At 39.1% G+C, this 27,581-nt stretch overlaps 1 protein-coding gene and 1 long non-coding RNA gene across 5 annotated transcripts in view; both read right to left on the reverse strand.

Moving 5' to 3' along the window:
- The window catches only part of SMYD3 (SET and MYND domain containing 3), a 682,604-nt gene that overhangs the window by 415,004 nt on the left and 240,019 nt on the right, over nucleotides 1-27,581 (reverse strand). The window lies entirely within an intron of this gene.
- LOC128313027 (uncharacterized) lies at nucleotides 20,663-26,248 on the reverse strand. Its single transcript, XR_008293134.1, has 2 exons — nucleotides 22,545-26,248; nucleotides 20,663-22,501 (listed from the first exon to the last, which is right to left on the reverse strand). It is a non-coding gene; the product is annotated as an uncharacterized LOC128313027 (long non-coding RNA).

Here is a 27,581-nt window from a genome sequence, read left to right on the forward strand (position 1 = left end):
GTCCTTGTGTCTCCTGCTTGGGGGTGACACACAGCCCTTCGCAGAGTATTATTTGTTCATTCCACCATTTTGAAGAAATACCAAACAATGGAGTCACAGTCACTAGGAAGGAGACCTAGTACCCCCTTGTTTCTCTTAGGGACCCAATACCAGGCTGTCGCTATTGAAGGCACTCAAAGATTTGACCTAACCTTGATGTCACTTCAGTAGGTCTGCCCCTCCATGGTCCCCATCTCCACCACACAGCATGTACTACCCGACAAGCACAGTGCATTGGGATCGTGTCTTTCGAATGGGCCTTTAGGATATGGAAAACTTCAGTAATTATTCAGTAAATATGCTGGAATTGCTAAAATCTGTTATTTCATTAGGTAAACATAATCACATTGTAACATTTGGTTTGACTTGCTTCCAACATCAGCTTTCATTATAACCTGAAAAGAACTGAAAAATTCTTTTGGTTGTAAAGACCTCCTTCTCACTTATAAGAGGATTTTAATCCTTTTATGTGAGAGCATCATGCAAGCATCATGCATTGAACTCACGGGTTGGGTTTTTTTGCACAAGGCTACCAGATGAAAAAGATTTGCAAGCACTCTGTCCTCATGCAGCAGAAAAATAATAAACAACTGAATGATAACATTTTAGACAATGCTAATGCTCAAAGAGAACACAATTCAGCTTTAATGGGGGAGCCCCTTTAGATTGAGTGGTCAAGAAAGCCCTTTCTGAGGGGCTATCATATTTAATGAGTCCTGTACACCTAAGACATTCCTATCAGAGGAGCCAACAATTGTAAAGATCTTCTGTTGAAAACAGACTTGGCATGTTAGAGGGACAGAAAGAAATCCAGTGGGGCTCGAATTCACAACCCCAAGACGAAGACTCGCGTGCTCTTTCAATTTTTTAACCTATGTTTGCAATGAAGAATAGAAACTCTCTTATAAGAATACCAAACTAACCTTTGAATAAACTGAAGATATAAAAATACTCCACTAGGCAACAAACCAAATACATCTTCTATGAATCGCAGTAAAATAAAAAGTGTCTATTAATCATCACTGAATTTTAATTTTTTTATTTTATTTGTTTTGAGAGAGACAGAGAGAGAGAGAGAGAGTGCAAACGGGGGAGGGGCAGAGAGAGAGGGACAAAGGATCTTCATGAAGCAGGCTCTGCACTGAAAGCAGAGAGCCCGATGCGAGACTTGAGCTCCTGAACTGTGAGATCATGACCTGAGTTGAAGTCAGATGCCTAACCGAGTGCACCAGCCAGATGCCCCAATCATCGCTGAATTTTAAAGCTCAAGAAAACTTTATGAATCATATAGTTCAACCAAGATAAAAGGCACAGCATGGGAAACATAATCAACGGCGGTGTAATAGCATTGTATGATGACATATGGTAGCTACGCTCATGGTGAACACAGCATTAGTGTATAGATTTGCTGAATCACTATGTTGTACACCTGAAACGAATGCAACATTGTGGGTCAATTATACTTACAAAAAAATCATATAGTTCATCCTCCTTGATTTCAAAACACATTATTGAATTTGTTTAGCATCTACTATAAGGGGACGTTATTTGTTCTCCCTAATTTTCTTTAATATTAATAATTAACACTTAATAACTGCTTGTGATAATAACATGAAGTCCTATTCCTCAACAATTCACATAATCTTAGCTCATGGGAAATATGAGCCAAGTCCCATCTCCCTTACACTCCTTGGTAAAATGGTAGACCCAGAGAAGAACTAGGGTGATACTTTCTTTGGAACATATCACAATACATGATTAGATGCACTTTTCCCTTTTTCTACTACTAGAGGACAAAGGTTCTCTTTTAGGAAATGTTGATTATATATTCTACACTTCTCTGCTTCGTCTCCAGCTCATGTGCTTAAGAGCCTTTCAAAGGACTAAATAACACAACTTTGATGGTGGTAGAAACTCCACCCTAAGACAACAGGTTGGAGGACTGGGTTCCTTTACCAATAGTCTGAATTTGAGCAGATGACCTTCCGAGCCCCTTTACTTTTAAGCAGGAGATGAAAATAATACAAGTTTACACATAATCATTCAAATAATTTTCTAAGGTCCCATCTGCCTCTAAAAATCTATGATAAATATATTTACAAACTAGATTTGGCAGGACGTCGTTATTTACACTTACATAATATATTTTATTGTTTCAAAGTTTACTTCAGGGCAATGAAGTTGCCTTTACTTACCTAAAGTAGGGCAATTCAACTGGCTTCCCTGATTAATTACCATGAAATAGCTTATTAGAGGACTCTTGAGTTTATCACATAATTAGGGGAGGGTAAAGTTGATAGAATACTAGACTCCGACATTTTGAGGCATAAGAAAATCGAGTATTACAACAAAAAGAATTAGAAGACATCCAAATCAGTAAGGAAGAAGTAAAACTTTCAACATATGCAAATGACTTAATAGTGTATATAGAAAACCCAAAAGACTCTACCAAAAAGCTACCAAAACTGATAAATGCATTCAGTAAAGTTGCAGGATACAAAATCAACGTACAGGAATCTGTTGCATTCCTGTACACTAATAATGAAGCAACAGAAACAGTAATTAAGAAAACAATCTCATTTACAAATGCACCAAAAGTAATAAAATATCTACGAATAAACCTAACCAAAGAGGTTAAAGAACTGTACTCTAAAAACTATAAAACACTGATTAAAGAAACTGAAGACAAAGGAATGCCTGGCTGGCTCAGCTGGTAGAGCACATAATGTGTAATCTCAGGGTCATGAGTTCAAGCCCCATGTTGGGTGTGAAGAAAGAAAAGAAAGAAAGAAAAAGAGAGAAAGAGGGAGAGAGAGAGACAGAGACAGAGAGAAAGGGAAAGAAAGAAAGAAAGAAAGAAAGAAAGAAAGAAAGAAAGAAAGAAAGAAAGAAAGAAAGAAAGAAAGAAAGAAAGAAAGAAAAGAGAAAGAAATTGAAGACAACACAAAGAAATGGAAAGACATTCCATGCTCATGGATTGGAAGAACATTGTTAAAATGTCGGTATCACCCAAAGCAATCTATACATTTAATGCATTCCCCATCAAAATACCAACAGCATTCTTCACAGAACCAGAAAAAACAATCCTAAGATTTATATGGAAACACAGAAGACCCCAAATAGCCAAAGCAATCCTGACAAAGAAAAACAAAACTGGAGGTATCACAATTCCAGACTTCAAGTTATATTACAAAGCTGTAGTAATCAAAACAGTATAGTACTGGCAGAAAAATAGATACATAGATCAATAGAACAGAATAGTGAGCTCAGAAATAAACCCACAATTATATGGTTAGTTATTCTTTGACAAAGGAGAAAAGAATATGCAACGGAAAAAAGTCTCTTCAAGAAATGTTGTTGGTAAAACTGGACAGCTACATGCTATATAATGGAACTGGACCACTTTCTTACACCATACACAAAAATAAACTCAAAATGGATTAAAGACATAAATGTGAAACCTGAAACCATAAAAATCCAAGAAGAGAACATAGGCAATAATGTCTCTAACATCAGTCATAGCAACATTTTTCTAGATATGTCTCCTGAGACAAGAGAAATGAAAGCAAAGGTAACTACTGGGACTACATCAATATTAAAAGCTTCTGCACAGCTAAGGAAAGAGTCAATAAAACCAAAAGATAACATAAGGAATGGTAGAAGATAATTGCAAATGGTGTATCCAGTAAAGGGTTAGTATCCAAAATACATAAAGAACTGATACAATTCACCACCCAAAAAACAAATAATCCAACTAAAAATGGGAAGAAGACATGAGCAGTTCTCCAAAGAAGACATACATATGGCCAACAGACATAAAAAGATGCTCAACATCACTCGTCATCAGAGAAATACAAAAACCACAATGAGATATCACCTCATACCTGTCAGAACAGCTAAAATCAAAAACACAAGAAACAACAGGTGTTGGCAAGGATGTGGAGAGAAAAGAACCCTCATGTACTGTTGGTGGGAACGTCAACTGGTGCAGCCACTGTGGAAAACAGTATGGAGGTTCCTCAAGAAGTTAAAAATAGAACTACCCTATGATCCAGTAATCACACCACTGGGTATTTACCCAAGAAATACACAAACACTAATTCAAAGGGATACATGCACCTCTATGTATATTCCAATGTTATTTACTATAGCCAAATTATGGAAGCAGCCCAAGTGTCCATCAATAGATAAATGGGTAAAGAAGATGTGGTGTGTGTGTACATATATATGTGTATAAATATATGTGATGGAGTATTATTCAGCCATAAAAAGAATAAAATCTTATCATTTGCAATAACATGGATAGATCTAGAGAGCATAATGCTAAGTGAAAGAAGTCACAGAAAGACAAATACTGTATCATTTCATTCTTATGTGGACTTTAAGGAAAAACAAACACAGAGGAAAAAAGACAGAGACAGACAAATCAAGAAACAGACCCTTAACTACAGAGAACACACGACAGTCACCAGAGGATGAGGTCGGGGTGGGGAGGAGGGGAATAGGTGACAGGGATTAGAGAGCACACTTGTGCTTAGCACTGGGTAATGTGTGGAAGTGTTGAATGACTATATTATACCCCTGAAACTAATATAACACTGTTAACGGTACTGGGCTTAACCTAAAAATTAATAATAATAATAATAATAAAAAACAGAAAAAGAAAAAGAAAATCAAGTATCTGATTCTGATTTCCACACGCCCTTTCCTGCACGTCTAGTCCCAGCCGCTGACACCTGACCTCTGCCAACCCGTCTCAGGACCTTCCCGTACCTTCAGATGAATGGCAGCATAAAATCCAAAATGGCCATAAATCTTAATATCAAGATCACATTTTTTATAGTAGCTCAAGGGCAATTTAGGTTCCAGTGGTTTAAAAGTTCAAAAACCTCCATTCTACTGATATCCCTTTATGCATGTGTTTCTCCGAGAAAAACAAAGGTGTCTGTTTTCTTGGATATAGTCACCTCATTTTATGAAGAGAATTAGAATTATCAAGACTCAATGTTTCTTCTAAAAGAATGACTTTTGAAATCATGTATTATTTTGGATACTCTTAGAAGTTTTTAGAAATTCCCATTATCCTAGGAAATACCCATTTAAAAATGAATGAGTTGATGAAATGGGATTTTTGAGCCAGATTTCAATTTTTTTCCAGATAAATTTATAAACCTCATTAATATGATTTAGACCAAGGACAGCAATTTAGTGGCCTGAAATATTTTCTCAAATAAAGCTCCAATTTTCTTTTTACATTCATTAATGATAACTATTATTCTAAATCTTCAATTAGTAGCTCATTAATCTAAAACTTAAATTCATTACAGGAATAAATGATGTTAGAACATCTCCTAATAAATTATCTTGCTTATATACAAAAATTCTACACTATCATCCTCCTGAGAAACTCTGCGTTTGGTTTTGTTCATCTTATCATCCTGCTAAAATTCTTTGAAATCAATTTGTCTTACTAATTAAAAAGAAAAAAGATTAGTGTCAATTTAAATGAAATAATTAGCTATAACCTGTTGAATAATGAGTTTAGTGTTAATAATAGGTGTTACATAGTTTCAATCTGCCTGTCACAGGACAAAGTAACACAAATAATTTATTCAATCCTAAAAATTTTTTAATTTTAACTTTTTATAGAATAATTATTATAACTGGCCCTTATCCATCTCATAGAGATGTTGTAAAGTTAAATACCACACCATTCAAGTATTTTCAGCTTTTGAGAAAATGACATGATTAGAACTATTTCAATACCATGAAAACCTACAACAAACTTATATGTATCTTCAGCCCAAAAACTCTGGGCCTTATAGATTTTCCCAGATGAACCTCAAAAATGAGGCACTGACTTCACAGAATTTTTCAGACACATAAAACATTTCAATATCATAGTATTTAAACACTAATTTGAGGAAGGATTTTTTTTTGATTATCACAATGTTTTATTTTTATTTTTTTTCCAATATATGAAGTTTATTGTCAAATTGGTTTCCACACAACACCCAGTGCTCATCCCAACAGGTGCCCTCCTCCATACCCATCACCCACCCTCCCCTCCCTCCCACCCCCATCAGCCCTCAGTTTGTTCTCAGTTTTTAAGAGTCTCTTATGCTTTGGCTCTCTCCCACTCTAACCTCTTTTTTTTTTTTTTCCTTCCCCTCCCCCACGGGTTCCTGTTAAGTTTCTCAGGATCCACATAAGAGTGAACACATATGGTATCTGTCTTTCTCTGTATGGCTTATTTCACTTAGCATCACACTCTCCAGTTCCATCCACGTTGCTACAAAAGGCCATATTTCATTCTTTCTCATTGCCACGTAGTATTCCATTGTGTATATAAACCACAATTTCTTTATCCATTCATCAGTTGATGGACATTTAGGCTCTTGAGGAAGGATTTTTTAATGTGATAATTCACCAAACTTTAAGAGTCACTGCTTTTCCTATATCGTCTCATCCAGATATCTCTGCTACAGTATATAAGGTTTAACATTTTTCCAATTGTTCCCTGTGATCATATCATCGATTCATTACTTCTCACACTGCCATGATCTGTGGGTTAGTAATACCAATACTGTTTTGTTTTGTTTTGTTTTGTTTTATCAGGTAGGGAAACCAAGGTTGAAAGAGAAAGAATAGATTTCTCTCTATATTCCACATCCACCCCCAAAAAAGATGTAGGTTGCATGGACACATTCAATGTAATAAAGCTAATACAGATATTTTGAGGAGTACATGAACATATCAAAAGTTAAGGAAAATGAGGGGCTGAGTGGCTCAGTTAGGCATCCGACTTCAGCTCAGGTCATTATCTTTTGGTTCGTGAGTTCAAGCCCTGCGTCGGGCTCTGTGCTGAAAGCTCAGAGCCTGGAGCCTGCTTCGGATTCTGTGTCTCCCTCTCTCTGTGCCCCTTCTGGCTTGCACTCTCTCTCTGTGTCTCAAAACTAAATAAAGATTAAAAAAAAAAAAAAGTTAAGGAAAATGAGAAAGGAAGCAGGGAGCCAGGAGTTAGACTGGTGTCTAGGCAGTCTAACCAGGCAGGTCACAAGTTTGGAGAGATCCAATAATAGATCTCAGATGTCACTGAGAGGTTCTAGAGCAGAGCTGGGGACAGGTTCTCTCAGGTTACCATTATGTATGTCCTCAGGCAAAGTTAGGTGCAAAATATAGCTACTATTACACTCTTCGGCTTGTTTTTTATAAGTAAGGAATACTATCACCCTTGTGTCTCTCCTGATTAAGAAATTATTTGGGGGTGCCTGAGTGGCTAAGTCGGTTGAGTGTCCGACTTCAGCTCAGGTCACGATCTCACGGGTTCATGAGTTCAAGCCCCATGTTGGGTTCTGTGCTGACAGCTCAGATTCTGTGTCCTGCTTCAGATTCTGTGTCTCCCTCTCTCTCTGCCCCTCCCCTGCTCATGCTCTGTCTCTGTCTCAAAATTAAATACACACTAAAAAAAAAAAAAAAGAAAGAAATTATAGCAGACTTTATGTAATGACAGAAATGTTCTATATCTGCACCATTAAATGTGGCACTAGTTACATGTGGCTATTAAACACTTGAAATATGATTAGTACAACCAAAAAACCTGATTATTAATTTGATTTTTTAATTTTAATTAATTTAAATTTAAGTAGCCAACTATGGCTAGTGGCTGTATTTGACAGTGAAGTTCTAATGCGTGTGTGTGTATAAATTTCACTCTTATGGTGGTATCTTTCTCAGTTCCTGCTTCCTAATTAAGACAGAAATGTTTTTCATATGTGGTATATTCTCAGCTAAACACTTCAGTCAAGTTTCTAATTAATGCATTTTATTCCACAGAATTTTTCAAATTATAGACTCAGTATTCTTAGTGAGGTGCCTGAGTTGTTGGTAAGCATGATGTTTGATATGCTCAGATTCTGGTCTTCCTTCATTCCTGAAAACAATCTGACTTTCTCAAACTATGAATCATTTTTACCTCCCTCTCACTCCAACCGACATTCTGCTTTCAAAGAGGTATGTCTGCTCTCCTGTTTCCTGCTTTTGTGATATAGCTTGTGGATACATGCAGAGTACAATAAAGATGCTGTCCAAAAAGCAACTTGTGTAACCACTGGGCAGCTAACACCAGCACTAGCAATACACGGATTTAATAAACTAAGTAAACATCTGTCCCTGTTACAGGGAACAACGTATCAAAATGTGGCTGTAACGTTTTTAAAGACTCAGACAAGCACTGACGTAATAATTCTAAACGCATCAAAAACTAGCTTTTTGGAGTTACTAAAATGCACACACCCACACTCACACACTCACACTGACATACAGGGAAAAAAAAGTACTGCTTTAAATCGCAAGGGAAAATATCAAAATGAGATCATAAGACATTTCATAATACCCTAGAGATAATATCCCTATCCGGGCGCCTGTTGTTCATCAGATACGGCACTGGACACAGAAGGGCATGGCATGAATGACAATTACATATTTTGGGTACAAATCTGTACAGATCACAACCAAGATCCAATACCGGTCAACTCCCCACAGCTAATCAATTTTTCAAAATGAAGGGTGTGCTCAGTGTCTACTTTGTGTTAAGGATGGGAAATCAAATGAAAGGGGACCAAGTGACATTAAAATCCTTATGCCCTAGTTCAGCTTTTCCGTGGGAGCAATGAGCAGGTTTTATTAAATTTCACCTGATTTTGCTATGGCAACAGTTGTATTACTTGAGAGCATTCTATAGGAAAAACATAGCATTTGCTCTCCTAGTCTAGCACTTTGGTCTTCTCCTAGTTTGACTTAAAAGCCATAGTTTTTAATTCCAATGAGAATACGTATATTGGGATTAGAAATGATTAGGATGTTCACATTTATAATAAACCCATGCATGTCCCCTCCTTCAGAAGCTCTTTTCCGACACAAAGCTTACTCAGTGGTTAGGGGGTTAATGAGCGAAATGGATCACTGGACTGAAAATAAAAATCACTATTAAAAAAACCGCAACGCCAAGAGAATTAGGCACTACATAACACTGTAACCACTGAGAATTCTCAACAGTAAAATAAAGCCTGGTGGCCCCAGCATTTTCATTAGTTTCCAGTAGCGTTGGATGCAGGGTGAATTACAATGAGGTCTGGGAAAGCGATGGCTGCTACCTTAAAAGCACATACACTGTGCAGAGGAAAGCACCCCTTCGATCCACACTGGGCTGCTCACTGGCCAATCATACCTCTATGTGAAATTTTAGTACCTTAAAATAGCTCATGTAACAGAGTGCTGCATTTAACCTGCAAGACGGTAAATGCTAAATAGCTGATAGAGGGAACTACGTTGAACTACGCTGCATTGTAAATGCTAGCTCGAAAATACAGAATTCTATAAATCAGTTAAAACTTGTGCAAGAAACCGGGGCGCCTGAGTGGCTTAGTCAGCTAAGTGTCGACTCTCGGTTTCGGCTCGGGTCTCGATCTCAGGGTTCGTGAGTGTGAGTCCCAGGACGGGCTCTCCTGTACTAACAGCACACAGTCTGCTTGGGATTCTCTCACTCTTCCTCTCTCTCTGCCTTCCCCTGCTTGTGCTCTCTCTTAAAATGAATACACTTGGGGGGGGGGGGGGGGAGGAGGGAACTTGTGCAAGAAACCATTATAACTACACAATTTGGGTTTTAAACTATGTTTAAATTATGTGTCTATTTACACAGATGTAAAGTAAAAAGAGTGATTAAAGCCCACACAAAGGAAGGAAAATCACCAACGGGGAAGGCACAGAGATGCACAGAGTCCCACAAAGTGAAAGGTGACATGAAATCAGATTTTGCAACAGAGGTTTCTATTTTACTTTGCATGAGACTCCTATTCTCCCAGTTCTCAAAACAGGAGGTGCTGTGAACAACTAACTTGGAGTGGGGCGGGGGGGCGGTCACACATCTTTTTAACACATCTTTTCTTACCTGTAAGGCTGTGTACAATCACAGAAAACAGGAGATAACACTGTTTTTATCTACTGTAATTGGCAAGTGTCATAAGCCTACACTGGTTTCTGTCCTTATCCAACGTGTAATCCCTTCCAGTTCACTGAAAGTGAAGAGTTGTTCTCAATTTCTACTGGAAAAGGAACAACACTTTGTCTTCAAGCCAGATAATGATGTCCTCCCCGTGGATGTGCTTCACGGAGGAAGACGCAGAATTATAAAACACAATAGCTACTCTCTAGTTACTTACAACCCGGTTAGGAACAAATAACATCCATAACTATACAGGCTAATGAAGTCCAGCTGTGGTCCCCGGTGGGGGGGGGGGGGGGGGGGCGGGCAACAGGAAGGTTCTGGGGGAATATTTATTCCCAGTGAGGCTCAGGGTACTGCCTCTTCCTACCACAGCTTCCCCTGCCAGGCTCCAAATTCCTGACACTGCCCTAGAGCCTTTGCGTGGACTTTTCTGGAGCCAATTTCTAACCCCTCCACAGAGAAACGCGGAGAAAAGAGGGCCTGGTCCTGACCAGGGGTTCACGGATCCCACCTCTCTCTATAGATGCACCTCCCGGCACAGGAGCCCTGAGGCTGTTGGCCTGTGCAACTGAGGAACTGAGTATTTAATTTCATGAACTTAAAATAAAACAGCCACAGTGGCTACCAGCCACAGTAGCAGAAGCAAGACACAAAACCTTTCTATCCCAGAAAGTTCTGTTGGATAGCCCTGCTCTCTAAGCTAAACTGGGGGTTTATGATACTTGCATAGAGGCATTCATAAATACCTCGTGTCTGCAAAGTCTTACACCATGAGGAATTATAAGGGAGAATACTCAAAACCTACACAATATTGTAACCAGAGTCCTAAAGAAATCCTAATATTAAAAAAACTAGCACCATTTTAAAAAGACAGATTAAATTCTTACTAAAGAAATACAACACTAACTGCACAACAAAACTTTTAAGGTAAAGTTACCTTGAAAAAACGCTGTCAGGGGTGCCTGGGGGACTCAGTTGGTTGAGTGTCTGACTTGATTTTGGCTCAGGTCATGATCTCATGGTTTGTGGGTTCGAGCCCCACCTTGGGCTCCAAGCTGACAACATGGAGCCTGCTTGGGATTCTCTCTCTCCCTCTTTCTCAGCCTCTCCCTCCCCCTCTAAGTAATTAAATATGAAAGAAAGAAAGAAAGAAAGAAAGAAAGAAAGAAAGCAAGCTGTAAAAAAAAAAAAGTTGTCTATGCTACAGAAACGCAGAAAAATGCCACAAGCGAAGGAGAACAGGTCACGACCGTAGGCTACTGCACTTTGGGTTCAGCGGCTATGCTTGGGGACAAAACCCATTATCATGCCAACAAAAAATTACCTATAAACCAAAGAGACTGCCACATTCAGTGTCACTGCCCTACCTGTCAAATGTATATGAACTAATTCTGAGATAGAAGCACGAATAGTAACAGAACAGGCTTCATTTGAACAACGCCCATTGTTCATGGCTTTTCTCAATTGCAATGACTACTTTCTCAATTATGAAGCCTTTCCTGATCATCCCGACCCCCCCACCAAAACGTCAGGAATGTACATTTTTTCCTGAAGATACTTTTATTCACACTTTACATAAAATTTAATACATATATTAGTCACAACTACTGTTGCAGTTATGGTTATTGACAGGGATGGCTTCGGAGAGCTGTCAGAAATGTGGACAGGAGGCCAACCTTCCCAAGTCCTGGAAACACCGCTACCCACAGGATTCCAGTTCTGATCCTGCTCCTTGCTTCCAGGGTGATCTGGGTCCGATCATTCCCTTCTCTGGGCTTCAAACACTCTCATTTATCAAAATCTCTTTGCTGAGTGTTATAGCTGCAAAAGCAGCAAGAAGCCCCTGAAAACATACATGCACAGAACTGAAGAAAGAAGTGAGGGCCGCTACATAGCCTTCCAGACTTTTTTCCCACGTGAACACGTATACACATAAAAGCATTCTAAATCAAATTACAGTGTGCCGTCCATTTCATACTGCAGGTTAGTTTATTTTATTCACTTAAAAATCTCCACTTCAGGGGCGCCTGGGTGACTCAGTCGGTTAAGCGTCCGACTTTGGATCAGGTCATGATCTCGCAGTTCAAGAGTTCGAGCCCCACATCGGGCTCTGTGCTGACAGCTCAGAGCCTGGAGCCTGCTTTGGATTCTGTGTCTCCCTCTTTCTGCTCCTCTCCCACTCATGCTCGCTCTCTCTTGCGCTCTGTCTCTCTCTCTCAGAAATAAAGAAACTTAAAAAAAAAAATTTTTTTTAATCTCGACTTCAGAACATATGGTTTCATATGCTGCATTATAAGGAAGAACTATAATTTAACAATCTCCTACTGATAAAAGTGACCTTTAAGTTTTTTAAGCTTTTCTTAAAACTCGGAAAGTAATATATGCACATAAGTTGTTTTTTAAGTATAAAATGAAATTTTTCCTTTCTCCAAAACCATTCTTGGGGGGGGGGGGGGGACTTTTAAAATGCACATTTTTTTCGTTCTTCTAATGGTTACTATTTCGTTTTAAATAAGAGAGAGAGGGAGAGAGAGAGACCAAGAAACAGACTCTTAACTGTAGAGAACACACGATGGTCAGCAGAAGGGAGGTGGCAGGGGATGGGAGATAGGTGATGGGGATTAAGGAGGGCACTTGTGATGAGCACTGGGTGATGTACGGAAGTGTTGAATCACTATACTGTACATCTGAAACTAATATCACACTGTATGTTCACTAACTGGAATTAAAATAATGAAAAGATAAAATACTGAAGCAACAATAAAAAATTTTTTTAGTTTTTTAAAAATAAAAAATATGGTCGTTCTGTATTTCTGGATTTTTGTTATAGTATTATTTTACACTGTCAGGGTTTATTTACAAACCATTAAATTATCTTCTGTAACTCGAACCCAGTCCTCTGTACTTTCTCAGTAGTTGATTTTAGGAGACTAAAAACCAACAAACAGCACTTAAGTAGACAATAATTATATAAATATTACCAGCCATAAAACTACTGTGGACAGACCCACCGAGGAAAATTTAAAGAAAAGTGTCCCAAGAATCATGGCTGCATAAATTCCATCTTTTGTTGTTGTTTCTTTGCTTCAGTTCACGCACATCTCTTTCTTATGTCTCAGGTTATCTGCTTTCTTGGATTCCTTTATCATGTTGTTGAAGTAACTCCTCAAATATATTTCCTCATACAGAAGCTGGATAAATACATAGCTTACATCCCTGCATACATGAGTACATTTTATTGTTGCCTCCTTAACTAACAGATAGCCTGGCTATATAGATTTTTGGTTCAAGTTATTATTTTCCCTGAGAAATAGCCTCGCTGGATTCTAGAAGATAATGAAGCAATACTTTGAGAAATACTGGAAATCCTAAGAGAGAGGTGTTGATCTGCCAAGATGTTAAGCCTCTTACTTCTCCAATGATCCACTACTTAGCCTCTTATTCTTCCCTATCCTGGGAGTTTTCCCGAACTTCCCTTTCAAAATCAGTCTTTGGCTATATATATTCCAGTAGTTGGTCCATACACTGCCTTTATTTTTGAGATCATACTGCCCTTCTTGAGAAAATGTTTGACTATGTTAACACTGCTCTGATTCCTACTCTGAAAGATGGGTATATTCCTAAACCAATTCTTAGGTCATGGACAAAGAACTCAACACACTGAGTTAAGTCACAAAGAAACATTTTAGAGGTTTATAAAAAATTGTTCCCCTTATTTGGAGGTAGAAGATGATTTTTTTAACTATAAAAGTCAACCAACTTCCCCCATCTAATGTGACAGATACCTAAAATGTAACCTTTATCAATAAAACCCTCATACTCTGTACCTGCATACTTTTGAGCAGTCAAATTTGAAACATGTATCCAGGCAACCACGGATCTGACCAGAGTGACAGACATTGCCTAGCCCTGTGGTTTAGAAGAAGGATAATCATAGGAGGAAAACAGGACAAAACAAAATACACACACAGACACACACACACACACACACACACACACACCTTGCTAAATTTCCATGTAAAAAAAATTTATTTCATTATCATCTCTTACACACAGGAAACATTAACACAAAACACTTTCCTCTTTTTTTTATTGGACTCTACAATACACGATGAAAGGGGTTCAAGAATCAGCTGTTTGTCATTCACCTCCCATACCTGAAAGAGTCCAAACATACTCACACGTGAATAAGTTCGTTGCACTTTTCACTTTCTTAAATGACCCCGTTTTAAAGTGCACCTTGGGATTATTTCATCTACATATCAGCATTTTCAATTCTGAAGTGCTGACTCACTCCATTGGAGAAAATGAGGCTTCCACTTGTGAATGTGAAAAAGTCCTGATTTTCTGGATCATTTTCTCCCATTCACTTTGGATAATGCCACCCTAAAAACAGAATTCATGCAAAAGAGCAAGCTGAAAGCATCAGTGGTGTGTACCGTATCATTTATTTATATATTTTTAAATGCCTTGCTTTTAATGTAAAAATAGCTTTAGAGCCCTCCGTGATCTGTACCACAGCTAACTCAATTTGACAGTGGAAGATGTCATGCTGATCTGTAAGAGCAGAGAGAAAACACACGCCATAAGAGTAGATCTGCATTTAAATCAAAGTTCTTTTTGCTTCACATTTTTTAGTACTACAAAAAAAGCCAGGAAACACCACTAATACTAGATTTTTCCACTGTTATCTGTTGCCCAATATAAACATTTAAATTTGCTTTTGTTTACTATTTAGTTACAATAGCTTTCTGTACAGAAAAAAAAGCATTTCAGTTCTAATGCAAATTGGGTTTATATGGAGCCTATCTAAACATTATTCATGAAATATTCTGAACACATACAAAAACAGTATCTCAGTGATCTTCCAAATGCTGAGGTTTTAAGTTTCTAGAATTCTGCTCTCAGGGCAGGCAGTGCGTTCATCTCCGGGTGGCAGACTGCCGTTTGGGCATCATTAATGTTTTAGATTTTCATAAGTTCATCTATGGCCAAACAGACCAAGAACCTGGATTCTGCAGAGTTCCTGAAGGAGTTAAGCAGCTATTAGATTTTATTTTTCCTTGTAGTTTCATGTCCAAACAAAATTAAAAAAAAATAAAAATAAAAATAAATAAAAATTGGGAGGGGCACCTGGGTGGCGCAGTCGGTTAAGCGTCCGGCTTCAGCCAGGTCACGATCTCGCGGTCGTGAGTTCAAGCCCCGCGTCGGGCTCTGGGCTGATGGCTCAGAGCCTGGAGCCTGTTTCCGATTCTGTGTCTCCCTCTCTCTCTGCCCCTCCCCCATTCATGCTCTGTCTCTCTCTGTCCCAAAAATAAATAAAAACGTTGGAAAAAAATTAAAAAAATAATAATAATAAATAAATAAATAAATAAATAAATAAATAAATAAATAAAAATTGGGAACAAAATTACTGTAGAACATGCTGGAATATATAGTTTCTATCATATTAAGGAAAGAGCAGACACTTAATGCTCTCAGGATAAGCCCCACCGCCAAAAGGGAGAGATACTTGAAAGAGGTATTGTATAAATAAGAAAAATATGTTTAAAATATTTATCAAAATAATACAGACTTTCATCTAAGAAATTAAAACTTCAAAGTAGAGAATGTTTGAAAAATGCTATGATTCTGAGTCTTTTTTTAAGATTTTTTTTTTAAGTAATCTGCATACCTAACATGGGACTTGAACTCACAGCCCCCAGATCAGGAGTTGCACACTCCACCTACTGAGCCAGCCGGCTCCCCCAGGATTCTGCCTAAGTTTTATGACATTTCCACATCACTGTTGGCTAAATTAACATTAACTGATTAACATTCATTCTATACCAACAAACCACAGGGGGCCTTATTCCTCAAGATTACAACGGTGATTCATTCTTGCTCACACTTGCTATGAATATTCCAAACTGGGTGAAAATCTACAGCTACATTTTCTTCAACTTCTCTAAGTTTAGTAAGAATGCAACCATGGAAACACAGAAGGTTAAGGTCTCCATCAATTACTAACTTAGCCATGTTTTCCTCCCCAGGAAATTCATTTGTTTTTTTGGAGATGGTGATAATGGAATTATTTCTCAACCTACTCGTTTATCTGTTTTTCATCTGTTACTTAATTATATTTGTTCTCCAGTTTGTTCCATACAGTGTTTGAGAAAGCCTGCAGCAAAATCACATGTGATGCATTAAAAACGTACAGGATAAGGAACATAGAATTTAGATAGGAAACCAAGACCAGAGGAACCTCAAACTCAAAAACAGGATCTTAAATTTGGCAAGTATTTTCTTCTTTTGAGAAACTGGGATGCTAGCAATGACTTCATTTCTTTTCTAGCTTCTGGGAACATTGAATTATTATGGCTTTCTCCTTAGTCAAAAGAAATTTCAATGTGATTATTCTCTCCCCTCCCCTTTGCTCCCTGGCTTCTGTCTTTGTCCTTGTGGTATGATCCCTGATCATCCTGGCCCTGCAGTTTCACTGTAAGTTAGAAGTGAGGACTCTAAGCACAGCACTCACACTCTCTAGGGTCACCCCACGGCTGGGAGCTGTGGCACCTGTGGGAGAGTGGTGCGGCAGGAGATGCTAAGGATCCGACAGAAGAGGCCGAGCCGTGTGAAAAGGTGCTAAAGCCCAGGAACCAATGCTTCTACCTGTAACCATATCTCAGGGCCCCTGCTCTATCTCCCTTTTCCTGAAATCAGTAATGCAAAGTCCCCAAACTGGTGTTACTCTTTTGAGTTTCTACAAATATCACAGTCTTAAAGTTATCTGAGTGTTTTCTTGCAGGTAGCATCCAAGCAGTCCAGCTGTAGTCCTTGACAATTCTAGGGCACAAGCAAACCAGTAAATGATTGTCATCACCTGATTGCACTCTCAGTTCAACCCAGCATTTCTTGTCATCTCAGTACAAGCTTGACGGGGTAGGTTGGAGTAAAGCCAAGGCACAAACATACAAAGCTAGGTATATAATGCAGAACAGTGTTCTAAATTAAAGGCTTAAGTAATATGCCGTGCGAAAGCAGAAGAATGGTGTAATTGTGACCAAACGGTCAGGAAAAGCATCACAGACGTGGGTAGATGATGGGTTGCCCTAGGAAGATTTTGAGTGCCAGAAGGAATAAAAGCAGGAGGAACATACAAACACAGAGATGAAGACTGGACGGCATCCGGCATATACATAAAAAAGTCAGGACAGGAGGTAACTGCCTCAAGTTTAACAATCTCCCCTTTTCGAGATATGCTTGCCCATGGTCATTTCTGGGCTACATGGCTCTCGTAACTGGTGCCTAACCCAAATGGGTCCAGATTCCTATTCTGGGTGGAAAGGTCTGATGCAGAGACACCGAGAGAAGAAACTGGTGGAGTAGTCGCATCTCTGCTAGCATTGTGGGCAATGAGCAGGTCCACAAGTTCTGGCTTGGCTACCAAGGAACTCCTTTGATCTTACAAATTTTTCCAGGGTCCAGCTAACTAATTCCCCTTCTACAGAAGCTCCCCAGAGCTGGTTTCCACTGCTTTCAACACAAAGTCTCTTAATAAGCATACCCTCCAGAGGAAATGGTCGTGGCTGGGTTAGAAGACAGCAGTCCTGAGGCCTTGCATGTGGGACCAAGATGAGTCATTACAGTCCAAAGGACAGAAATTAGCTCTGGTTTTCTGACTTTAAAGCAAGATGGATCCACGAACACACAAGCTTTCGGTGTGGCTAAGCCTAGGGCACGTATCTTGACTACAAAGAAAAATACCTCGTTATCTCTTTTTTTTTAATTTTTTTTCTTTCAACGTTTATTTATTTTGGGGACAGAGAGAGACAGAGCATGAACGGGGGAGGGGCAGAGAGAGAGGGAGACACAGAATCCGACACAGGTCCAGGCTCTGAGCCATCAGCCCAGAGCCTGACGCGGGGCTCGAACTCCCGGACCGCGAGATCGTGACCTGGCTGAAGTCGGACGCTCAACCGACTGCGCCACCCAGGCGCCCCTCGTTATCTCTTTTTTAACCAAACTTGCAGGGTGCCAGACAAGAGCAGCAGCTCCGGGATGAGCCCCATCAAACCGGACTGTGAGCCAGGTATGTTCCAGCTTCCCTTCCCCTCTCGTTTTCCCTCCACTGGTTGAAACACCTCCTAAGTTCAGTAAGGTTTCGGATTTAAATGAATACAATGGTGCCTCCTCCTATATCACAAATAATCACTTTCTTAATTTGTTTTATAAGTCAAGGATGTTTGTGAATGAGAGTCTTCTCTAGTCAGACATACACATGACAATTTATATACACCAAAGTCCTAGGTAATGAACTCATTACTGGGACCATGCTGTTAGAAAATAAATAAGTAAAATAAATAATGGCCATTTCTCTCACTGATTATGTTTGGTTATCACAAGATCTATAATTTGTAACAATGGTTTTACCCCAGGGAACTCGGTGGCCGTGGAGCCTGGATGACCCAGGTCACATGGGAATCAACCACTGATATGGCATGTAAAACAACAGCAAGCAATTCAAGGGGTGATAAAGCCTGGGAGATTACCAAAAAATTAAATCCGAGAACGGGAGGTGACAACTAGATTCTTTGCCTCACATACCAATTCAGCACCCGAATGAGCAAAGAGTCAAAGGTACAGCTTCATCCATGACAAGATAACTGGGTGAGAAGCTTCTGATCAAATGTAAGGGACCAGACTGAATTGAAGAGCAATCTTTTTCACTATGCAGGTAACAAATGGCTAAATAATTAGGGAATGAAGGCGTTTCTCTTAATAACCTAAGGGATTTAGGGCCCTCACCTTCTTATCATGTCACCACCTGTGCCCAGTTTGAATTACACACCAGTATAGCATCCTCGTTCAAGGTGCAGCATTAATATTGATGAGATGTTCTGACCCAAGAGAGAAACAGGATACGGAATGAAAGGAATTTCTTTCCCAATTGCTTAAATGCACGTGCACACACACACACACACACACACACACACGCATGCGCGCGCACACCAAATCAGGGTACGGTACTCATTTGAGACAGTTTGGGTGGGAACTAAAGTGGCTAAATAGGTACTTTTATTTCTTTCTGATAAAACTACTTTCTTGATGCAGGCACCCAGGGTGGTAGCAGGCTACGAGTAGGTGTAACAAAAATGAACAAGCCAAGAACACAACAGCCACCACCAAAGAATAAGAGCCAAGACCAAGATTCCAATCAGGCAGGAGGAGGGGACCTTGAAGGAGACTCACTGATTAAGGGAAAAAAAGCTAATTCCTAACCATGGTATGTGGCTCAAAAATGTATCTCCAGCTCACAAGCCCCAGCCTAAACAACAACCTTGTTTATACCAACAAAAAGAGAAACAAAAAACATTGAGACACTCAACATGATAAAGGTATTCAAATATCCTTACTATATATGATGCACAAAAAAAGGAAAATAGAGAATTCTAAATATACTCAATAGAATTTCTGGCTCAAGAGTATTCTTTACATTGAAAAAAGTTTATTAATATAAACTGCTGCCAGGGAAATGTGCTTACTATATTGAACTAGTCATTGTTATTCAAATCGGAGTCTACCTGGAGTGCAAACGTATTTATTTTTCTACTAGACAGTCCAATGAGGAGTCTGAGTAGCGAGGGTTCCTGTCATAGTGGAAAGGGCACTCATCCCAAGAAATAAGGTTTCCAAAGTGGAGTGAGTCATTATCATAAATGAAGTTCAGTTGATGCTTTGCATTATTTCAGAACAAGTGGCCCCAACTGAGCCACCCAGGTGTCCCAGAACAAGTGCAACTTATGAAAAGAGAATTGCTCATATTTTTATATATGCATTTGTCATAATCAAAGAAGTTTTGAAGCTTCATATTTGTGAATGAGTTATATCAAATGCAAACAGACTATCACTTTTAGGAACTTTATAATGTGCATCAATAGCATATCTATGATTTTATCCAATCCCCACAAAGAGTCCTATGAAGTTACTATTCTTTGCATCCTCATTTTACAGATGTGAAAAATGAGGCATGGAGAAGATGCCCAAATGACACAATGTTTCCACAATGTGGTTGTGTTTCCACCAACACAAATGTTCAAACCAATTTGCCTGATTCCAACATTCACACTGCTGAATATGATTACGGTACCTCAAAAAGGGGTGAAAATATCTAAATTCCAATTTTCCAGACAATTAAAACATTTTTAAGAAGAAAATAACATGCAGCATATTTCTTGGTTAGTTACAGACGTTAAAATACCCAGATTCCACCTCAAACTACCAAATGGATTAACAAAACGAATGCTTGGTAGTTCAGTAAACAACTTCCTTCTCAGGCCTAAAGGTCACAGAATTATAACTCGCTTGGATCTGATCTGAATTCAGGCTGCTACTCCTCTGTGCCACTTGTGCTGTAAGACTTTGCACTAAGCCCCAGAGGAACCGCACTGAAAAATCAGCTGCTTAGTACAACAAATTGCTAGACGCTGGACTGAAGCAGGTGATGGCATTTCAAAGTATGTGTGAGGTTTAGGAGGAAATAGCTCAGGCCCCAAATATTGAACTTCATGTGTTACAAGTACAATGCTAAAAACTCAAATTTCATTTCTTTTTTATTTTTAATGTTTATTTTTGAGAGAGAGAGAGAGAGAGAGCGCGCGCGCACAAACGGGAGGGGCAGAGAGCGATGGAGACAGAGAATCTGAAGCAGGCTCCAGGCTCTGAGCCGTCAGCACAGAGCCCGACATGGGGCTCAAACCCACAAACTGTGAGATCATGACCTGAGCCAAAATGAAGAGCCAGACACTTAACCAACTGAGCCACCCAGGCGCCCCTCATTTCTTTGATTAAATACATGACCTTTTGTTTAACAAAACGTTTCTTAGAGAAAGCAAAAGCTATGGTAACACTGTCTTCTAGCTAAGCGTTACCTATTTTCTTCAAAAACGTAAGTTCTTCTAGTGGGTTACAATGTTTGCTCTGAAGAATTCTGGTAGTCTTTTCCTCCTGCAAGAAGGAATCTGGATACCGACAAGATACCTACAAGAATCTGGATAATTAAGGCCTGGACTGGGTAGCTGGTATGGGTAAAGGCTACCTCAGAACTACCCTGTGTCTTCATAGGCAATGGGAACACATCGTTTCCTGCATTTACTGTCCCTCATCACCAAAATCCCTCGCACCTGGTTAACATAAGGTTTGGGACTCAATTGAAATAGTTCATGGGAAGTGAGGGGATCTCTTTTGAGAATAGATTTTAAAGTAAAAGATTAGGACACTGAGCCACTGATGAGGTGTTTGCAAATATACATTGTTTCACAGAACTGAAAAACAACCCTAAGAAAGTGAGGCTGTGGGCACTAAGACAGAAACTAATGATTTAACAGTTCTGCCCAACTGTTCTTGACCACATAATCACATCAGGCCCTCGCACCGAGTAATATAATACACAAAAAGTCTGGTCACAAAACAGATGCTGGGCTCTGACACGCTGATTGTGGATGTTGAAGATTTCATAAGATTTAATTAAAATCCTCCTGCCTCTTCTTTCCAACTTGAAACTTCTCTGGAAGTGGAAACAGTCAAATCAGTATCCATACACCAATTTCTTTAAGTCTGGAAACCTCAGTTCGGATCTAAGTGTATGCTCTCGCTGGTTCACAAAGACCGCTACTCTGCATGATCTCCCCTGATGAAGCTTAGCCAGACTTCATCCGTCCCAACATCAATTACCGATCAACATTTAAAGACTTATTTTCCAGGGGCGCCTGGGAGGCTCAGTCAGTTCCTTTTGGCTCCAGTGATGATCTCACGGTTTGTGAGACTGAGCCTCACGTCGGGTCTGTGCTGACAGCAGGAAGCCTGCCTGGGAATCTCTGTCTCCCTCCCTCTCTGTCTTTTCCCCCACTCATGCATACGCTCACTCTCCCTCAAAATAAATAAACATTTAAAAAACAAAACTTATGGGGCGCCTGGGTGGTGCAGTCGGTTAAACGTCCGACTTCAGCCAGGTCACGATCTCGCGGTCCGGGAGTTCGAGCCCCGCGTCAGGCTCTGGGCTGATGGCTCAGAGCCTGGAGCCTGCTTCCGATTCTGTGTCTCCCTCTCTCTCTGCCCCTCCCCCGTTCATGCTCTCTCTGTCCCAAAAATAAATAAACGTTGAAAAAAAAATTTTTTAAAACAAAACTTATTTTCCAAAATCAAAGCTGTTGCAGTGTTCCCCCTGTGCCCCTGTTCTCCACTTTACACAATCACTGTGCAGTGAGGCTCGAAGGCCTGGGCTGTGGACCCACACCTACTACTCCCCGGGGCAGGCCATGCAACCAATGTGGCCTCGGTCCTCATCTGAAGAATGAGGAAGCCACCTACTGATTCATGGTGTTGCTCTGAGGACGGACTGAAATCATGACGAAGATGTGAAAATTGTGACGTATAATAAAAAATACAGGATAAATAAAAATTTATTTCAAGGGATGTCTGAGAATCAATTGTGCAGCATGAGAAAAGTTTTACCCAAAACAACATCAAAACTACAGAAATACATATATATGTATATCTGTGTGTCTCATGTACGTGTGTGTACGTGTATGTATTTACGTATTTCCAAAACTAGATTTTCTTATCAGTTAATAAGACAAGATCATGTTAAGTCTACTGTCCTTACTTTTCATTGTAATATCTGCTTTGGCAACTGTTTCTTAGATACAATGTTCTATGACCTCTCAAGTTATATCCCCCTCAGATAAGGGATCTTGTCCTTTTTATATTAAACTGTGTCTCTTATTCTGCTGAGAGCAGCACCCCCCCCCCACCCCCCGCCCCAGGTAGTCATGTCTGCTCCAGGCTAGCTCGCTTTCAAGCTAAGTCACCTTTGGCACAATGCATTATGGATCTGTTAATAATTTTAAGTACTTGCAGGATAAATTCAAAGTGTATTCCTTCCCCTTCTCCTTTTTTCTCCATTCTCCCCCATCAACCCTGCTTTCCCCTTTCTCTTTTGATACATACCTGCAAAACTGGCTCAAAAATCTTATGAAATCCAAGATGCAAAAGCAGACTTGTCTATATTCGTATGTTCCTCCTCACAGACTCCCCAACATAACACCATCTTCTCCACAACTTCAGCGGTCCTATCTGATCTGCCCTCACTCTTGGTCGACTGTCACTCCTTTGAAATCTCATTTTCATAGTTCAATACTCACATCTTCGACGGTTTCTTGACAAATTTGGCTGTCACGGTATATCTACTTAAAGAAAAGCAACTAAGCTCACAATACTATTTTTAGCGACTGAAACTATAGCACACAAAGCAGACAATTTTTCACATAAGCTAGGTGTAAAGGCAGATAATGTTCACACTCCACAAGAGAATATTTTCTCTCAAAAAATATATCTTCACCAGACCAAACACATAAGTTTACAGAAGTCCAGAAAGACATCATTACATTAAATAGCACCTTGAATATCCCCAGAGCAGCACACTTAGAACACCAGAAATAGTCAATCCACTTATAACACTACCAAAATGGTAGCAAAGTATCATGTGTTTATTGAGTTGGAAATGAAATTACTGCTGAAGTTCCATTTTTTTTATATTTATTTTGAGAGAGAGCGAGCATGTGCAAGGTGGGTAGAGGGGCAGATGGGGGGGGTGGGTGACGCTGAGAGAGAGAGGGAGAGAGCAGGAGGAGAGAGAGAATCCAGGCAGGGTCCGTGCTCAGTGTGGAGCCTGACACAGGGCTCTATCCCAGGACACTGGGATCATGACCTGAGGTGAAATCAAGGGTCAGATGCTTAACCAACTGAGCCATCTAGGCGCCCCTCAAGTTCCATTTCTTAAAGCTATTTTCATGCATTTAGAATTCTACCAAACAAAAAAAAATTAATTTGACAGTCACTTTTAAAGATGATTATACAACTTTGGACTGTAAATACAATCCTCCTAAATCAAACTTTTAAAAGGCAGCCATCTGACACCAAAGGCAAAGGCAGCAAAAGCAGGGGCGCCTGAGTGGCTCACTCAGTTAAGCATCTGACTTCAGCTCAGGTCACGATCTCACAGTTCGTGGGTTTGAGCCCCATGTCAGGCTCTGTACTGACAGTTCAGAGCCTGGAGCCTGCTTCAAATTCTGTGTCTCCCTCTTCCTCTGCCCTCCCCAACTTGTACTCTGTCTCTCTTTCTCTCTCTCTCAAAGATAAATAAACATTGAAAAAAAAAAGGCAGCAAAAGCAAAAATAAACACTGGAATGACATCAAACCAAAAAGCTTCTGCACAGCAAAGGAAACCACCAATAAAATGAAAAGGCAACCTACAGAATAGGAGAAAATATTTGCAAATCGTATACGTGACAAGGGGTTAACATCCAAAATATATAAAGACCTCATGTAACACAATAGTGCATGCACACACACACAGGATCTGAGCAGATATCTTCCAAAGAAGACATCCAGATGGCCAACAGGTACATGAAAAGGTGCTCAACATCACTCATTATTAGGAAAGTACAAATCAAAGCCACAATGAGCTATCTATCACCTCACACCTGTGAGTGTAGATAATAGAATGGGTCTTATCAAAAATACAAGAAATAAGCACTGGTGAGGATGTGGAAAAAAGGAAACTCTTGTGACTATTGGTGGGAATGTAAACTTGGTGCAAGCCACTATGGAAAACAGTATGGAGATTCCTCAAAAATTAAAAAGAAAACTACTATATAATCCAGCCATTTCACTTCTGGGTATTTATTTGAAGAAACACTAACTTGAAAAGATATCTGTACCCCCATGTTCATTGCAGCATTACCAACAACAGCCAAATATGGAAACAAACCAAGTGTCCATCGATGGCTGAATGGATGAAGAAGATGTGACACATACACACACACACACACACACACACACACACACACACACACACACACACAGTGGGATATTATTCAGCCATAAAAATGCAAATCTTTCTATTTGCAACAACATGGATGGTCCCTGAGGGCACTATGCTAAGTGAAATAAGTCAGACAGAGAAAGACAAACACTGTTATGATCTCACTTATTTGTGAAATCCAAAATAAAAACAAAAACCCAAGCTCACAGACACAAAGAATAGATTGGTTGTTGCCAAAGGCAAGGGTCAGGGGAAAAGGGTGAAATGGGTGACACAGGTCAAAAGGTACAGACTTTCAGTTGTAAAATAAGTAAGTCATGGTGATATAAGGTACAGCATACAATATATAGCATGAGAGACTATAGTTAATAATACCATATTACATATTTGAAAGTTGCTAACAGAATGGATCTCAAAAGTTCTAATCACAAGAAAAAAAATTTTGTAACTAAATACAGTATCAGATGTTAACTAGACTTAGACTGTGGTGATCAATCTATACAACATACACAAAGGTTGAATCTTACGTTGTACATCTGAAACTAATACGTCAATTATACCTCAATAAAAAAACATTCACCTTTCAACGATAGTTAATAGTTTACGAGATCAATAACCTAAAATGAAAGCCTAAAAGCCAACTACCTTAAGCTCTTGTAGAAATTCAATACACCTTATGTATATAGATTTTGAAGTTTGTTTCAGATATTATTTTTGAACAGAAAATCAATTGGTATAACCAATATAGATTTGAGTGAGGGGTAGTCTATTTGAGTTTGAGGTAAGGACTGCACTGACTGGATCTGGGTTTTGGGGGTGGGGTGAAGGGGCTGATGTCAAACGGTAGCATCTTCCCTGAGATATTTACAGGTAAGCTGTAGATATAAAATACCTTCAACAACACGTTATCATTTTGTGACTGGGGCTCCTCTCAAGTGCAACAACATCCAGCTGGCGTCCCTAGGCAGGTCCCTCAAACAGTGGGCTATTTCAGTTGATCCTTCTGTTTCCAGCTCTGTATCCTACTGTCACATGTATTAATAATAAAATATAACACTTGTACATATCACATGTATTAATGATAAAATAACACACTTCAGTAGTGTTTACTAGGTGCCAGGCACAATTCCAGGTGTACCGTATCAGGCAGGAAATACTGCCATCTCCATTGTTTCAGATGAAGACACTAAAACCCAGAGAGATTATTAACTTGCCAAGGTCACATGGTTGGTCGTGTAAGTACGTCATACGTCAAACCACATCGACCCTAAAATATAATGAAATAGATTCATTCTCTGTTAAACGTTTCTGTTTAATTCTGCTCCAGATAGTATATTCTATTTTTCAGATTCCTTTATAGCAAGATTTGACTTCAGATATTAACTCCTCACCGGGCACAAAGCACCTGCTTTTCACGCAGCCTGCCTTGGTTACTGTAAGCAATACAGTATACGAGGCAGAGACATTGTTTTATAAAAATCTCCTTAATAAAAGAAACAAAGACAAATTTTCCAAAAGTTACAGAATTTGTGGATTTCAGTTACAGACTGTGTGTGAAGCAGGCATATTCATATGTGACTTATAAATTATATTTAAGTATGCACTAGCAGAACAAAGCCTATTAATCTATAGTAAATAAACACACACAGTTCTATCACAATACATAGAAGTCATCAAGCAGACAATCTTTTTTTCATTAAACATTGAATCATTGTGACCTGCCAGCAGCATGGAATAAATTAATGTTTAATATTTAATACCATGTGATGGCAATACTAAACCAAATGTGTGTCTTAAATTTTATGTTATTTGACATTTCAATTTTAACTGAAAAGTATTGCTAAAGGGTTGCAAATGTGCCCGAAAGTAGCAATTTAAATTTAATAAATATTTCTGGCTTTTTAACGTCACCATATAGTCATAGCATTTTACCTTTTAATGATGATTCAATTCCAATTTCAGAAAATGAGAGGGGGGGGACAATTAAAGATATGACAATTTTTGAAGACATTCAAAAAATATAGAAAGCTCATATCAATATGACCTACAGCATTTAAGCAATTATATATAAAATGATTGGTTGAGAGATCAAATTTTTTAAATGATAAACTCTGAAAACAAAGCACAAAACACATTATTAAAATATAAATTGACCAAGTAAGTGAACACACAGCTTTGCACCTAGTACAATTCACACAAGCCATTTTTCACAAAAACAGTGATAAGGACCAAAACAAATCAGCTCACTGTTTTCTGGAAGGAAAAAACAGATCATTTTCTTTTCTGGTTGGAAAGAGAGGAAAAGAGGTCTTTAAAATGAGTGGCATTTGTACAGATGGGCACAAACAGCAGTCTACGTCACAGGTACATCATACCCCTTTAGTATTACTCAGATTCATGTCTGTCAATTTTCAATTAGGACAGAAAAATGCAATTAAGTGTGTTTATAGGAACCACACTGCAGAAGTGAGTGAAAAATTAGCTACTGAAATTTGAATGCCTACACATCTCTTTCTGTATCCAAAGTTTTACCCAGTAGTATAATTCTGCTGTGGCTGCTCACTTCCCATGTTCTCATGTTATTACAGAGGGCATCTAAATGTAAAAATATTTGATGGTATGAAGCAGTAAGTGGGTGAGCTCACAGAACAGAAGAATTAGATATGAGTGCA

This window comes from Acinonyx jubatus, chromosome E4 (genome assembly GCF_027475565.1).
Source record: "Acinonyx jubatus isolate Ajub_Pintada_27869175 chromosome E4, VMU_Ajub_asm_v1.0, whole genome shotgun sequence".
NCBI lineage: Eukaryota > Metazoa > Chordata > Mammalia > Carnivora > Felidae > Acinonyx > Acinonyx jubatus.